Here is a 16711-nt window from a genome sequence, read left to right on the forward strand (position 1 = left end):
AGGAAAGGCAGAGATCAGACAACCACTTCCAAACGATGAGGATTATGAGGAGGGGCTCCGTTGTCTCTCCCAGGGGCACGTAACCTTCCACAGACAGAGGGCCTCTGTGCTGCAGTGCTGGTGACCTTCTGGGGTTCCAGAGGTGGTGCTGGGTGCGCCACCAGCCTGGAGATGCCTCATTCCCCATAATCCTTCTTGAGATCCTGGGCCATACGTATTTGAGAAGGCATCGGCAATATCTTGTCTTTACGTGTTGTGAAAGAGCCTTCCAGTTCTACGCACAAGGAACATTCTTTGTTCCTACGCACAAGGAAAGCCCCGGGAAAATGTGCGGATTAGAGACAAAGCGGGAATTCCCGTAACAAATCAATTGTGGATGGAGAACTGAGGATTGGATGGACTAGATCATCTTGTCAGTGAAAAAGCTTCTGAAGAAAGTCCCTACTCATTGCTGGGCACTGCTACATATATGCTTTGCATGCAGCCATTCGCTTTGGCTCTGGGAGAGGCCACACAAAGGGACCGTCAGGACCTCGAGTGAATGGCTTCACTGCAGGTGCCATTTCCCGCCCAGGAGCTGGCGATGCTTCCAAAGAACTGAATTTGCGAAATGATAATGAGTCTGAAATAGAGATTTGCTGTTTTATCAATAGCAGCAGTTACCAACGAGTTGATACTCATGTCATTTGAGGTCAGACAATTGAAATCCTGAAGTGACATCATGATACAAAATACCGCTTCTAAAATGAAGGTTGTGAGAAAGTGATACTGCCCGATAAAGCCTGCCGGCAGCGTATGCACAAAGGGATTGCAGATTTGAAGTCCTCGCTACCTGATAAGACTGTATGGTTATACTGGACTGGCAGGGATTTGGGCTTCAGATTCTCTTCCATTCAGCAAAGATGAAATCCACACCCCAAGGGGCCTAGTCTCCGAGGAATGGATGAACAGAACTAACTGGTCCCACTTTCGAGGCGCTGGGTCTAATTGGAGGGAGGCAGATAGTTCTAATTGGACTGGAGTAGACAGTGTCCAGGTTGTTAATGTCAAGTGAAAGTTACATAGGAGTGGATTAGAGGGGAATTAGAATTCAGTGGTGGAGGTCGCTTGAGCTTCCTCCTGACCAGTGGGGAAACCTGTGTGTTTGTGTGTGTGTATCTCTTTCTAAAAATGACCTTGCAAGCAATAGCTGTTTCTCTGCTCAACTTTTGCTTCTCCATCACTGAACAAAGGAGAATGATTCTCTGTATTGTGATTCATATGGATGGCCTTTCTAGCACTTTTGGGACACATTTTTGCAACAAAATGGAGTACATGTTTACATGTTTTAGTGTTTCCATTCTCTGTGTATCTATACACTGCATTTTTTTTTTTAAAATATTTATTTATTTATTTGGCAGAGAGAGATTACAAGTAGGCAGAGAGGCAGGCAGAGAGAGAGAGGAGGAAGCAGGCTCCCCGCTGAGCAGAGAGCCCGATGCGGGACTCGATCCCAGGACCCTGAGATCATGACCTGAGCTGAAGGCAGCGGCTTAACCCACTGAGCCACCCAGGCTCCCATATACACTGCATTTTTAACCGTAAATGTTCTTGATGTCTAAATTCACTATTTTCGATAATCTAGGCCAGTTTTGCTGGGACTTCCTCGTATAATCGAGAGTGTACATTATGGTTTGGAATGAACCATTTCACTCTGTAATCATCACCAACATCACATTTTTTAAGGGAGAAATCAAATTCATGTCGTTGGGGCAAGGATTTTTTTTCCTGCATCGCGTTTTCATAGACTCGCACAAAGCAAAGTTAAATCGTCATTTAGTTAGGGCGCCTGGCTGGCTCAGTCCAAGGAGCTTGTGACTCTTGATTTCAGGGTTGTGGACTTGAGCCCTGTGTTGGGTGTGGAGATAACTTAAATAAATAAAAAACTTTTAAAAGTTGCAGTTTAGCTTTATAATTAACAAAGTTCCTTTATTAAGAATGATAACACTATATTCAAGCAGGGTTATTCATGGAGAATTCAGGTGGCCTGAGCCCCCGAGTTTCATCAGTGTGGCTGAGTCTTGGAAATGATAGCATTTGAATGTGGCCTCATGATTCAATCTCGTGTGCAATTCGGTCTCATTTGTTTTCAGACTAACTCTGTCATAGTAAAATACACAAAACATAAAATTGACCATTTTAGCCATCTTTAAGTGGACAGTGCGGTGGCCTCACATGCATTCACACTGTTGTATGGCAGTGACGACCGTCCATCTCCAGAAGCTTATCATTGTCCCAACCAAAACTCTGCACCCATTCACCAACATGATTTTGTTTTTATAGGGTTCCCCTCCTGAGGTTTAGGGCCCTTCTGAATTTTGGAATTTTGTGTATTTTTGAATCGGTAACACATTCACTTAGAACAAAACGTAAAAGGTTCAGTAGAGGGGTGCCTGGGTGGCTCAGTGGGTTAAAGCCTCTGCCTTCGGCTCAGGGCATGATCCCAGGGTCCTGGGATTGAGCCCCGCATCGGGCTCTCTGCTCAGTGGGGAGCCTGCTTACCTCTCTCTCCGCCTACTTGTGATCTCTCTCTGTCAAATAAGTAAATAAAATCTTAAAAAATAAAAAGGTTCAGTAGAGCACACAGGGAAATAGCCCTCCACGCCTTTCTCCCACGGAGAGTTTCCCATCATACCCCAAGGACAGTGAGCAACTTTGAACACATGTCCTACCATGGGTAAGTGCTGGTTCCAACGGGTCTTACACTTCTTACTAGGACAGGTAATGCTGAATTGTCCTCTAGTGAGGCTGAACCTGCTTTATCCCTAGCAGCCCGTTGCCTCACACTTTCATCTGCTTGGCATTTGTCAAACCTGCACCTTGTCTGCCCGGTGGGTAAAAAAATCATAGCTCGATGTAACTCTGATTGCATTTCTCACGAAAGTGAGGCTGAGCATTTTTATGCCTTTCTGTGAACTCTTCATTTCGCTTGACTTTTTAAGAAAAAAGATTTTATGTATTTATTTGACATACAGAGAGAGAGATCACAAGTAGGCAGAGAGGCAGGCAGAGGGAGAAGGAGGGGAAGCAGGCTCCCCGCTGAGCAGAGAGCTCGATGCAGGCTCCATCCCAGGACCCTGAGATCATGACCTGAGCTGAAAGTAGAGGCTTTAACCCACTGAGCCACCCAGGTGCCCCAACATTTTTTCTATTTAGTTCTGGATCTGTCTTGTTTTGAGTTTAGGAATAAACCTCTGTTTTTCTAATTTATTTTATTTTATCTTTCCGCAACCTCCAGGGGAATAAAGATACTGAATTCTCTATAACTGACTGAGGTGGCTGGAATTACTGAGTCACCAGGATCCCTTTCTGTTAGCTACTCTTCCGTAGGTGTGTGCGGGATATACCTGTCTGGGCTGGGAGTTGTGGTTTTGGTCTTGCTGTGATTGTAATTCTCAGGGTGGGGGAAAGAGGACACCAGCTCGGGAAACGCGTTCTTAGCATCGGGTCTCTACATCAGCCGCCACGTGGGGCTGGTCTTAATTGTCCCAGCAGCTGGGCTGAGAATGGCTTCAGATTTTCTTTCTTTTTATAACCCCCTCAGCTCAAGTCAGACCCACAGAGGGGTCTGTTAAATACAGGCTTTGGATTCCAATGGTCCTCTGCTCTCCAGTGGCTTTGTATCATGCTCAGAATCAAATCCCAGTTCCTTACGGGGCATCTGGAGTGGACAGAACTTCCCTGCATGGGACTCTCTTCCATATCTTATTTTATTTATTTATTTTTTAAGATTTTATTTATTTGAGAGTGGGCTAGTGAGAGAGAGCAAGAGCGTACAAGCAGGGGGAGAGGGAGAAGCAGACTCCTTCTGGGGCATTGAGCAGGGAGCCTGATGTGGGGCTCCATCCCAGGACCCTGGGATCATGACGTGAGCTGAAGGCAGATGCTTAAGGGCTGAGCCACCCAAGTTGCTCCTCTTCTCCATATTTTAGAGTATTTTGCATCCCTGGACCTGACCTGGTAAACGTCAGTGGTGCCCACAGTCCCTGTGGCAACCACAAGTACCCGCATGCATTACCAAATTCCCCTGGAGGGGGTTAGTACCTCCCCTGGCTGTGAAGCTCTGTGTGATTCTCTAGCCTCTGTCCATGCTGGGAGCTCCCTACAGTCATGTACTCATGACATCTGCCAAGTCGATTTCAGCAACAGGCCATTTGCACGTGCTGATCCTCTTTGCTGAAATGCTCTTCCTCCGGATCTTCACACGGCTGACTTCTTGTCGTTTCGATTTCAGTCCAAAAATACCCTTCTGTGCCACCCTAAGCAAAGTGGAGACCTCTCAAGACACTCTCTGTTATGTCCCTGTGTCTTGTGTTCACCACAGCACATCGCTACCTCCAGTTACCTGCTCTGTTTATTTGTTAGTTCATTCTCTTCTCCACTAGGATGTCAGTTCTGAGAGGACAGGGACTTTGTCTTGTTCTTCGCTGGATCCCTGATTGCTGCATTAACAATTTAACACAAACATAGTGGCTTAAAACAACACAAACTTGGGGCACCTGGCTGGTTCAGTTGGTAGAGCATGCGACACTTGATCTCGGGGTTGCGAGTTTGAACCCCACATTGGGTGCAGAAATTACTTAAAATCTTAAAAAAACACAAACTCACTATCTTACGGTTCTGGATGTCAGAAATGTGAAATGGGTTTCACTGGAGTACAGCTGAGGTTTAGGAGGGATACATTCCTTCTGGAGGAAGGAAAATTCACTCCCGTACCTTTTCTACCTTCTAGAGGAGGCCTCCCACACTCTTTGCCTCCTGGCCCCTTCCTCTATCTTCAAAGCCATAAACAGCTGGTCACATCTGATGCTGACATTCCTGACTCCTTATTTCACTTATAAGGACCCAAATGATTATATTGGGCCTACCCAGATAAACCAGGATAATCTCCCCACCTCAAGACTCTTAATTTAATCACACCTACATAGTCCTCTTCCATGTTAAGTACATGACATTCTGATCTCCTGCTGTTGCTTCCTATTGGCTCAATCCGTTGACCTCACCTTCCATCGGCCAACTCACCTGTAAACCAGAGAGCCAAGGTGTCCAGGTGCTGGAGTCCGTAGGGCAGAGAATGGATCTGGGGTGGGGTGAGGGGGTAAAGAGAGAATAAAAAGCCCACTGGAGCTTCCCCACTCAAGGTGCAGTCTGCAACCGACACCATCACCACCCGGGGTGCAATGCCGTCTCAGGTCCGACTTCAGCCCTACTGAGTCACAACCTGCATTTTTTACAAGATCACCAGCGGATGCATAGGCACATTTGTAGTTTGAAACGTGATGCACTGGGGGATTTCTGAGCCGCTAAATGCCACTGGAAATGATACTCAGGCTTGGGTCAGTTCGTGTCTGCAGACATGCAGTTGAGGATCACCTGACGTCACAAGAGCAGCCACGAGGAGTAAGAAAAACCCAAAGGCTTGATTTCAGAGAACAAGACAAGTGTTATTCCACAGCAACTTGGAAACGGCTTCAGATATTCTTAGATATCACATCTACCAAGACCGAGTTTGTGAAATCCCAAGCATATGTGAAATCCGTCTAACTATGGGAAGAGAAGGGGAAAGAATTTTAAAGGAAGCAAACTCTAAAATTAAAGTCTGTTCAGGAGGTGACAGATGTCTGGTTCCTGATAGATTCCTAGACTTGTAAAAGCAATTTCTTTCCCATCATCATTCATACATGTTTGATTGCTGATTTCCATATTACCCTGTGCGCGCCCCCCCCCCCCCGCATTAAAATCAATTTCTGTCTTTTTAAAGGGTTGATTCCCCCAAGGGTTACTTTGTATGAAGTTTTTAGAAAATGCCATCCCTTAACATAGCCTGTTCCTGTGTATACAGATTTACCTGTTGATGGCACATAGCAGGGAAGATGTGAATAAAATTCATGGGTTACTTTCGGGTTTACACAGCCCTTAGAAAAGGTCATTGTTGAGCAAAAATATTTTACTTTTATCGTCAATTAGTACTGCAAATCCTTCACTAGTCTTCCTCCTTGGCACAAAATGCAAAACTTAACTCAGACACACCTTGAATGTGCCAACATGCTTTTGTTTTTTTTTTGTTAATGGCTTTTATTTTTTGCTTTTTGGAAAGATTTTATTTATTTATTTGACAGAGAGAGAGAGAGACAGAGGCAGGCAGAAGGAGAAGCAGGCTCCCTACTGAGCAAGAAACCTGATGTGGGACTCGATCCCAGGACCCTGGGATCATGACCTGAGCCGAAGGCAGATGTTCAATCGACTGAGCCACCCAGGTGTCCCTGCTAATGGCTTTTAATCTTGGGAACAGAAATGAGTCGATCATGTCCTCTGCTTTGGAAAAGTGGGAAGTTGCTTCAATCTGTTAAGTGGGTGTTTTGAAAGAGGTGAGACTGGGGGTAGGCAGAGAATAAAGACCCAGTCCTGAGTCCTGCCTGTGAGACTTCGGCAAGTAACAAGATTTCAGAGCCTCCCTGAGAAAGGGGCTGACCATCACAATGTACTTCCCATGCAGCTGTGCAGAATCAGTGAGTTAGTAGACATACACAAACAAGAACAGCCATTCATTTATAGGGGCAAAGCAATGGAAGATGCCCCAAATGGCCCCTTCGGCAGAAGAATAGACGGACTCCGTAGGGGGTTTCCCATACGCGGGTGTCTGATAGAGGAGAGGGGTAGGTCACATCAGGGTGGACCCACCATACAAAGCAAGGGACAAGCAAATCATGGAAGAACATGAACAGAATGAGACCATTCATTCTGCCTCTTTGGTACCATAGGAAAGCAATAATGTGATGTGTGGAGAAAACAAAATTATTTGTACTGAAACTAGAGAGGAAAATATGGGAAGGATAAGCCCAGTCTCTGGATAGTTGTCGCTTTGGCCCGAGGAAGGGAGGAGGATGATGGGATCAGAGAGGGGCCAAGTGGGGTGCCAGAGGCTTTAAAAATGTCTCTTTTGATCGAATGTTTCCATGTTATTAATTTTTATAGCCAATTATAGATCATATGTTTGTAAGATTAAATGTTCCATGTATTCTGTTGAACATTCGAAATATTTCCACATGAAACATGAAGCAGGTTAATTGAGATAATAAATGAGGCCATCAGCTTGTCAGTAGAAAGCTCAGTGATGCAATCAGCTCCATTAATTGCCAGTTGTTACTGTTTATTGAGTGATTACTATATGCAGGTACTGTGCCAAGTGTTTGACCTGCATTTTCTTATTACAGCCACACAACCCTCCAGGAAGATGCTCTTACTGTCTTCATTTTACAGATGAGTGAACTGAGGTAGATAGCCCACACACATCAGTGGAGCATGTTGTTAAGTGCGAGGCATCAGTGGTGCCGTTATGCTTATATCACTTTATTTCATCTTCCAGCAACCAGGGGTACCACACTGAAAACACGGCTTTCTTCCAGGGGTTGGCAAGCTTTTTCAGCAAAGGGCCAGATACTAAGTATCTTGGGCTTTGTGGGCCATATGATGTCTGTTAATGACCATTCAATTATGCTGTTGGAGCAGGACCGCAGCCAGAGACAGTGCATGAATGAGTCCTGCAGTGTGTGCCAATAAAACTTTATTGATGGACACTGAAGTTTGAATTTCGTTTAATTTTTATATGTCCCAGGATTATATTTTCCTTTTGATTTTTTCCAACCATTTAAAAATATAACTTTTTTCCTCTTTCTTTCCTTTTCCTTTCTTTCTTCCTTCCTTCCTTCCTTTCTTTCTTTCTTTCTTTCCATTAGCCCACGAGTTATCAAAAAGCAGGCTGGATCTGGCCTGTGGGTTATAGTTGGCCAGACATGACTTTTTTGATGATCATTTCCATGAGGGCAGGAACCCTGTTGACTTTACTCAGCATTGTATACTGACTGAGCTGCTGGTACACCATTAGGGACTCAGTACATGTTTGAGAAATGAATGACTAGAAGTTGATACAACAGAAGTCAGACGATGGTGATGTTTTCTTTCCATTTTTGGCAACTGCCCTTGACATAAGTAGTGGGAGCACTTCTTAGGGAGGCTCTATTAACAATGTCTGTCCTAGACAAACTGGGATACTTGGTTATCCCAATGTTCCCCACTGGGGAGATGGTTCTGCACCATCGTTGGGGCAGAACCATTGACATGCTGTGTCAATGGCCTTTGTGTGTCTGTATTTGCACATGGTTGTGTGTGGATACTAAACAGTTACTGAGTTTCCCCCACAATTTTTAATTTGAAGTCATTCAAACCTGCAAAAGATTTGCAAGAATAATAGATTAGTGCAATCAGTAGTCATCTACTGGTCACCCTGACGGGGCCATTTCTGACATTGTGCCCTGTTTATACTATGTATCTCTCTACCTGTCTGTTATCTATCAATCGATGGATCTGTCGATCTATCATCTATCATTGTTTATCTAAGAACCAGGTACAGACGCCATGACTCTTTACCTTCAGTATGGCAGTGTGCAAATCCTCACAGCATGGACATCCTCTCTTATAACCACGATGCGATATTCACACTCAGGAAATTGAACATCGATACAACACTGTTGTCTACCATACAGGCAATATTTTCATTTCCCCAGTGGTCCCCAAAATGTCTTTTACAGCCTTTTTTTTTTTTTCTTCTTTTTGAACCAGGAGCTGATCAAAGATCATACTTGGCACTTAGCTGTCTTTTTTATTCAGTCTCTTGGATTTCAGAATAGTTCCCTTGCCTTTTGGTCTTTCATGGCATTTGTATTTGAAAACCACAGGCCATTTGTTTTGTACAATATCTGTCGATTTGGATTTGTTTGATTGCTGCTTATGATTAATTTCAGGTTCAACGTTTTTGGCAAAAATGCCATGTGGGTGATGTTGTGTCCCCAGTGGGTCTCAACTTGAGGCTCAACGTGTCATGTGTCCCTTCAGTGATGACGTTAACCTTGTTCACGTGGTCAAGGCAATATATCTAATTTTTCCCCTGCAGAGGAGTCTTTTGCCTCCACAGTTAACATCTGCCATTTCTTAACTCAAAGGAAATGCCAGCCAGGAGAAGAACCATTGGAGGTTGTTAGCAGGAAAAGACAAGCAGGTAAAGGCACCTGTCTGACAGGCGCAGTCTGCCGACTTCCAGGTTCTTACAGGTTTAAGGGTGACCGAATTCAGTGGCAGAAATAGCTTATGGCTCCTTGCTTCCTTGCTATATGTATGCAAAGCAGCGCTCGCACTCAGCAACTGTAGATTTATTGATTGTGTTAACTCTCCACGATTCGGTGGTTCAGGCGGGCTGCTGGGTGCGGCAAATCTTCCTCGGTGGTTGCATTAGTTTTCAAATTGTGTAGCTACAAAGACCGGCGGTGGCCAGCCTCCCTTCCTCTATGTTGCCTTTCCAAGGGCGGCAATGCAGACATGTGCCGCTGTGTTTTGGGCCACCATTTCTCTCACCTGACCATTACAATAGTCCCGGAATGGTCCCTCCAACATCTGCCTAGCTCCCTTCCTTACCCCATTCCATTCTCCTTAAAGCAGCCTGCTGTGCATATTACAAAATTCAAATCTGATCACTAACCCTCTCCTTCTTGAAACTTTTCCTATTGTTCTTTGGATAAAAATTCCTAGTCTATTATCTGCCTTGGATGGTCTGGTCCTTATCTTTCTTTTGGAATCATTTTCTTCCACTCTTGCCTGTCATTAGTCTCTGAACCCAGGCCACGATGGCTTTCTTTCTGTTTGATAAAAATGCTTCTGCCTCAGAGCATTTGTGCACGCGTCACCATTCTTGTATCTGAAACATTCTTCCTTTGTTCTCCTACTGAGGTAACTACTAGGGTTGTAGGGTCATTAAAGACAGATCTAATTTTGTGTATGGCTACACCCAGAAGCTCCAAAAAAGTTACTAAAGATTTATCTCTTGAGTCAGCATTGGCTTTCCTAGGCCAACACTGACTTTCTTTCACAGTGGCAAGATGGCTGCCAATACATTTCCAGGCTCAACTCCTACCCCCTCAGCAAGCTCTTAAGAAGAGAGACTACCTCTCCTCTAACAGTTCTTACGAAAAATATGGCGTTGGTTTTAATTAGATTACCACTGGTCGCACGCCCATTGTTGAGCCAATTATTATGGCCAGGAGGATGGAATACGCTCATTGGTCAGGCTTGAGTCATATGACTGCTCTTTGGAAGGGGGTGTGTCTTGGCCTTTCCCAAGCCTCTTGGATTGAGAGTTGGGGAGGCGTAGTCCCAAAAGGAAGCAGGGTCCTATTATCAGAAGAAAAGGAGCAGGTGCTGGGTGGCAAAATAAAAGTTGCTAATTACTGAGGTTGCAAGGGTAACTGAGCTGGCTCAACTCGGCCTAAGGATGAGGTCGGGGAGGTTCTAGTGAGAGGAAGGAGCAGGTTTGTCCCATTAGACTGTGTGTGTGCGTGCGTGTATGTGTGCACACGAGTGCACGTGTGCGAGTGCATGTATGCATGTGGACACATGTGTGTGGGCACATGTATATGTGCATGCCTGTGTGCAAGTGGGTGCATGTGGTTGCATGTGTGAGTATGGGTGTGCACACGAGCGCACGCGTGTGAGTGCATGTGTGCATGTGTACGCATGTGTGTGGGTACATGTAGGTGTGCATGCGTGTGCGCAGGTGGGTGCATGTGTGCATGTGAGTGCATGTGTGAGTGTGGGTGTGCACATGAGTACCTGTGCATGAGTGCATGCGTGCATGTGGGTGTATTATGTGCTATGCATGTGTGCACGTGTGTGCATGTGTGCGCACACATGAGTGCATGTGTACATGTGTGCACACGTGCATGTGTGTGAGAGTGCACATGTGCATGTGTGCCGTGCGTGCATGTGTGGAGGAGGTGCTGAAGGCAGCTGCTCAGAGACCATTAGCTTTTCAGTTCCCTGTTTCTTCAGGTCAGGAACCTGCCTCCTTAGCGCAGTAGACAGCGCGTGAGTCTCATAATCTTCAGGTCAGGAACCCAGACCCTGAAGGAGGGAAAGTAAGTGGAGCACCCTCTCACAGAGACAACCGCTGATTTCACTCCCCCCAGCCTGGCGTTCTAATTTTTTTTATTTGTTACTTTTTCTTTGTCTGGGGGAATGCACATCTGACTGAGTTTTGAACACCTAAGGAGAATATCGCAGGCAATTTTCACGGCAAAGAAAATCGAGTTTCCCGAGGCTAAGAGCAACACTGATTGCAATATACCCGCGTTCATAACCCCTGGGAGGTTGCTGAAGTCTTTCCTTCTATGGCTCTTTTTTATAAAGGCAGTTTGGCGAAGAGGAAAATATTCGAGCCTCCTGCAAATCATTTTGTGTAACGGACATAGACTACTTCCCACATTTTTATGGAATTTTTACAGAAGCCTTTTCTTTACACATCAGGGTTTTTTATGGCAGGCGCCTAAAGACATGAGCCCATTGAACAGAGCTGGACTGAAGTTCTCGGGTATTCATGTTGGATATAGATTCCCGGAGTCTCTGGGTCCAGAGCCTCTCTGGCTGGGCTGTATTTGTATGGTCTCATCCTTTCCATAGTAACATTATTGGCCACAAAGTGAGGGGGAGAGTAGGTCAAGGGAGAGGAGGTTTGGGGAATGAGAGAGAGAGAGTTTCTTCTTTTGGGGGGGTCAAGAGCGGGTCCTAGAGTTTCTTGGGCTCCCTATTTATTGTAAAACCTAAAATGCAAGAGTGGGAATTGAAGTGCAGGAAGAGGGGGAAAAAAAAGTGGCCCAAATGGGCAATTATGAAAATCAACCCCAATTTCTAAAACAGAGGTGCCTCCGTGGGGGAAGGTGGCAATCTGGCTCTTTATTGAGTCAGGGTGGCTGGCAATCAATGTGTTCATTCAAGACAGCCCTGGATGCTTCTGGAAAGGATGTCTTTGGACGCAGACATCTCTGCAACGCAAGCTCAAGTCAGACACCTGTGTGACACCAGGAACAGTCAGCTGTCGCGGCTTACGCTCCAATATTAATTTGCCTGTGCCCTTGGACGGGTGTCTTCCATCTCTTGGACCCATTTGCCCTGTCACTGGGGTGGGGAACCAGAGAGGATGGCAGCATAGAGCACAAAGCACGATTGTGGTTGACACAAGGACAGAGCTTTAAATCACCAGGCGAAAGCATTCTGCCTTGTTCAGATGTCATTCATTCTCCCATTACCCCAGAAAGAAAACTTCAGCTTGGTGCCAATGTGGCTTTAATGCCTGGTATTTTGCTAATTTCTCCTTCTAACAAAGAAAATTGGATACGACTTTTTTTTTTTTTTTTTAAATTTTGAATTTGCATTTCCCCTCTACCTTCTCTATGTACCTGGTGAGAACTTGTTTTCCATTTCCAGCAAAAACAACCGCCGCTCGCAACAGTGCGTGTTCTGGGCACTTTTGTAAAGGTTTTACAGTCTTAACTCCTTTCATTCGCTTAAGACATAAGATCCTGTTATTATGTCCACTTTATAGAGGAGAAAACCAAATCACAGAGAGGTGAAAGCACTTGTCCAGGGTCACACAGCTAGTGGATACCAGAGGCAGGATTTGAATCCAGAAAGCCTGCTTCCAGAGTCTGTGCCTCAGTGGTTCTCCTTTGCTGAGGCATGATTTTCTTTGAAAACATATTCAAGAGAAAGGCGGGGGTGCTAGGTGAGTGCCCGTGAAAAGGAAAACATTTGATAAATAATAAAGCATGCACAATGATGAGCATATGGCGACACGGTGACCATGGTTTTGAGTCACAGAAGCCTGGGAAACGTTGGGTACTGTAGAAATCTGGAATTCTGCACATGAGGAAAATGCCTGCATTAGACATGGAAAGAAGCCAGATGGGGGCTCCTGAGTATATTCTAAGCCACAGCTCTGGTAGCTTCCAGAATTGCTTGTCTAGGATGAGAAATGGCTTCCTCTGACGGCCATGGAGCCGGGCGACTCCCTTGAAGGGTGCTGGGCAGGTCGGACTCCTTCCGTCTGACCTTGCTGGAGGCTGAGGTCTGGGTGCCGCTGCCTCTTGAAGGCGGTTTTCATGTACTGTCCGTGGCACGAGTGTGGGGCGTGCCGGCTGACCTACGGCCAAAGTAATTAATGGGCATTTTGCTCGGCACAGTCACCTCACGTCCCCTTGGGCAGCGCAGACAAGACAGAGGAGTCTTCACGCAGCGGCGCAGACGGCTGTGGGCAGCTCACCTCACCTCGCACGTCATCCCGCCTCCCTCTGCTTTGCCAACACACCCTGCCTCCCAGCCTCACCGGGGCTCCTACCCCAGGCAGCCCTGACCCCTACTCTCTGGCTTACGTTACCCTTAACTCATAATCTCACCTTAACACAGTCCTTACGTGATTCCCCTACTTCTGCCCCTTTTCCGCCCACTCATCCACTCACAGTCCCCCCGCCTTTATTAGGGCATACCAGACAATTAAAAATGGTCCACCTTTAAGGCGTACGCTGTGATGATTTGACATGGGTAGATACAGTGAAATGATGGTCTAGTAACCAGTCATTAGCCCACCTGTCACCTCACACGTTCCCATTTCCAGCCACCCATTTATTCATTTACTCATTCATTTATTCCCCACCTGCCCCCGTACTTATTGAGCATCTATCATGTCAGCGAGGGTTCCCGCAGGAGAGACAAGGCACACGCTCACTGGGCAGCTGGGGAGAGTTGAGTAGAAAGACCTGTTAATGATGCCGGTGCAGTGAATGGCACAGGTGAATGGCACAGGCCGGCTAGCACAGCAGGGAACCCTTACCCCCGCTGGGGCCAAGGGAGGGAAGGGAGTGTGTGCGGGGGGGGGGGGGGGGGAACCCAGCGGCGAGGGGGCCACCAGTAGGAGCACCTGATAGATCAGGAGGTATGCGACAGTTGTCGGAGCAGGGAAGGGTCAGAAGGAAACGCCCCAGCTTCTTCCTCTCCTGCTTTCCTGGCTCCTCCTGGACCACTCCATATTGCCTCCACAACATGGAGCTCGGATGGCCCCCGAGGCCATGCATCAGCACATAGCCGCTGTCACAATAAAGAGAAAAGTGAAATGTATATTTTACTTAAGGCTCCTTCAAAAGAGGAAGAACAAAAGTTGAGAGGTCTTGGTCTTAGAAGCAGATAAAGAATAAACATTTTTCTCGGTGGAAATAATGGTTTTCCTAGAGGCTTAGTGGGGCTGGGACAAAAGAATTCAATCTAAGACATCATTAGGAGGCAAACCCACCTGATTTTGCTGCATATTATGTCTGGCTTCTGTAAGGCAGAACTCACTGTAATCGCTATAACTTGCTCTCATGGAGGCTCAGAGAGGGCAAGAGGTTTGCTCAAGGACACACAGCTTGTTTGTCAGCACAGAGCTGGGGCCGGAACTCAGGCCTCCGGTTTCCTCGCTGTACACTTGTTCCATTTTATCATCATCTGTGAAACCGTCTTCAGTTGCTCCCTCTCTCTGGGGACAAGTCCGAGTCCTCGCAGTCCCTGGAAGAAAGTGCGGTGTTGTTTTTTAATCTCCCTGGCTGCATTTCATTTTTTCCAAGTGTTAATGGCACTTCCCATCATGCAATGCTCCAAACAAATGCTGGGTTGTCTTCTTGGCCCTTTGCCATGTCAGATAGTTCAAAACATGATGGTTTCGTCATCTGCCCCTGAATGCAAATTTTCATTCCAGCAGCCTCTGCCACGAGCAGGTTGGTCAGATCTGAACCCGCCATTCCTCCTCCCTCCTTTGGTTCCAAGTCACAACTTTCCCATTTGTCAGGGGTGACGTCTTCTATTTGGGCTCCCAGGTGGTCAACCCTTGGGTCAGTAAGTCTCTGGATCTTCTCTCTGTCCAACTTCTTTGGCTTTTCAGTTCTTGCTGAGCAGTGTAGACTAGTGGTTTAAAAATAGTGCAAAGGATGGGGAATGTTGGCATCAGAGAGACCTGGGTTCAGATCCTGTTTCTGCTACTCTTCCATCTGTGAGATGCAGGACAAGCTTCAGAGGCTCGTCAATCCTCAGTTCCATGTGTCATCCTGATCTCCCTTCCACAGAGGGCATGTTGCCAACAGCCTCTTTGTTCTCCCCTTCGGGGATCTCTAAACAGGAGAGCCACCTTGCTTCTGTCCCTTTCCAGGCCAGCCTACAGCTCAGGCCCCATCAAGGAGGAGCATGAAGGCCCGGCCATCTGGACCCACTGGGGACATCACTGCATTAGTACTGCAACTCCCTGTGGGGTAGGCGGGGGGTGTGGTTCGTCCTGTATCACGCTCTGCTTCCTCTTTGCCCACTCCTGCTTCCTTCCCCAACCTTGCACAGGGATTCATCCCAAGGGTCCTCCTTAGTAAGAACTGATATGCTAAACTGTGTCTCAGAGTAGGTTTTCTGGGACAGTGGATGGTCATCACACCCATTCCCAACTGACTCACCCTGGGACTTTGGCCATGTCTCTCCCTTCCTATCTGTGAAATGGGAAAAATGCCTACTTTTTTTTTTTTTAAGATTTTATTTATTCAGGGGTGCCTGGGTGGCTCAGGGGGTTAAAGCCTCTGCCTTCAGCTCATGTCATGATCCCAGGGTCCTGGGATCGAGCCCCTCATTGGGCTCTCTGCTCAGTGGGGAGCCTGCTTCCTCCTCTCTCTTTGTCTGCCTCTCTGCCTACTTGTGATCTCTGTCTGTGAAATAAGTGAATAAAATCTTAAAAAAAAAAGATATTATTTATTCAAGCAACAGTGAGAGAGAGAGAGAGAGAGAGAGAGAGAGAGCCTGAGCCCAGGGAGGGAGGTGCAGAGGGAGAGTGAGAAGCAGGCTCCCTGTTGAGCAGGCAGCCTCATGGCTGGGCTCCATCCCAGAACCATGGGATCATGACCTGAGCCAAAGGCAGATGCTTAACCGAGTGAACCACCCAGGTGCCCTGATAATGCCTACCTTTCACCATGGTTGGGAGGATCACATGCCGTCATAGATATGAGGGGCCTGGGGCACAGAGTCTTCTTCTCCTTGGGCTAGTGACGGTTCCTCTTTGGGCCTCAGTTTCACAGTCTGTCAAAGGAAGGGGTGGGGTTAGATCGGTGGTTTCCACGGCTGGCTGCATATCGGGCTCACTGAGGTAGCTTGTTCAGGTCCAAAGCCATGGGAGTGGCACCAGCACCGAACAGAGAATTAATCAGATCTTGAATAAATGAATGAATGAGTACTTCTGAAGAACTTAGGGCCTTTGAAAACACTTCATTCTTTAAAACATTTCCACTCTTTTAAAATATTTTTATTTATTTATTATTTGAGGGAACGAGAGTGCGAGAAGGGGCAGGCAGAAGGAGACAGAGAAGCAGCCTGCCCGCTGAGCAGGGAACACGACACATGACACATGGGGCTTGATCCCAGGACCCTGGGATCATGACCTGAGCTGAAGGCAGACACTTAACGACTGAGCCACCCAGACGCCCAGAACATTCCCACTCTTATTTACAAACACGAATCTGCCCTCTGACCGAAGAAAAGGTTCATCAGATTTTGGATGGAACTTGCATTAATGAAGTGATCGTCAGGGACCCGGGAGTGTGGCCTGCAGAAGGGGTCCTGGATTCTGAATCAGTCCGAAGACCTGCGTTCTACCCTCTGCTCATGTCCACATGGGCGAGCCTGGGCCTCCTGTGTCTATCTGCAAAATGAGAATAACTAATATCTGCCTGGCTGGTCTCATAGTTTTCTTTCTTGTGTCAGGAGAATTGCAAAAATTACTTGGAAACAT

The 16711-nt window shown here is 46.7% G+C and overlaps 1 long non-coding RNA gene across 1 annotated transcript; it reads right to left on the reverse strand.

Moving 5' to 3' along the window:
- Positions 1-10828: 10828 nt before the first annotated feature.
- LOC106005853 lies at positions 10829-15977 on the reverse strand. The gene is made up of 4 exons (XR_001179543.2): positions 15889-15977; positions 14207-14460; positions 13838-14004; positions 10829-13063 (listed from the first exon to the last, which is right to left on the reverse strand). It is a non-coding gene; the product is annotated as an uncharacterized LOC106005853 (long non-coding RNA).
- Positions 15978-16711: the final 734 nt, after the last annotated feature.

Source organism: Mustela putorius, unplaced genomic scaffold (genome assembly GCF_011764305.1).
Source record: "Mustela putorius furo isolate JIRA1106 unplaced genomic scaffold, ASM1176430v1.1 tig00537248_pilon_pilon_pilon, whole genome shotgun sequence".
NCBI classification, from domain to species: Eukaryota; Metazoa; Chordata; class Mammalia; order Carnivora; family Mustelidae; genus Mustela; species Mustela putorius.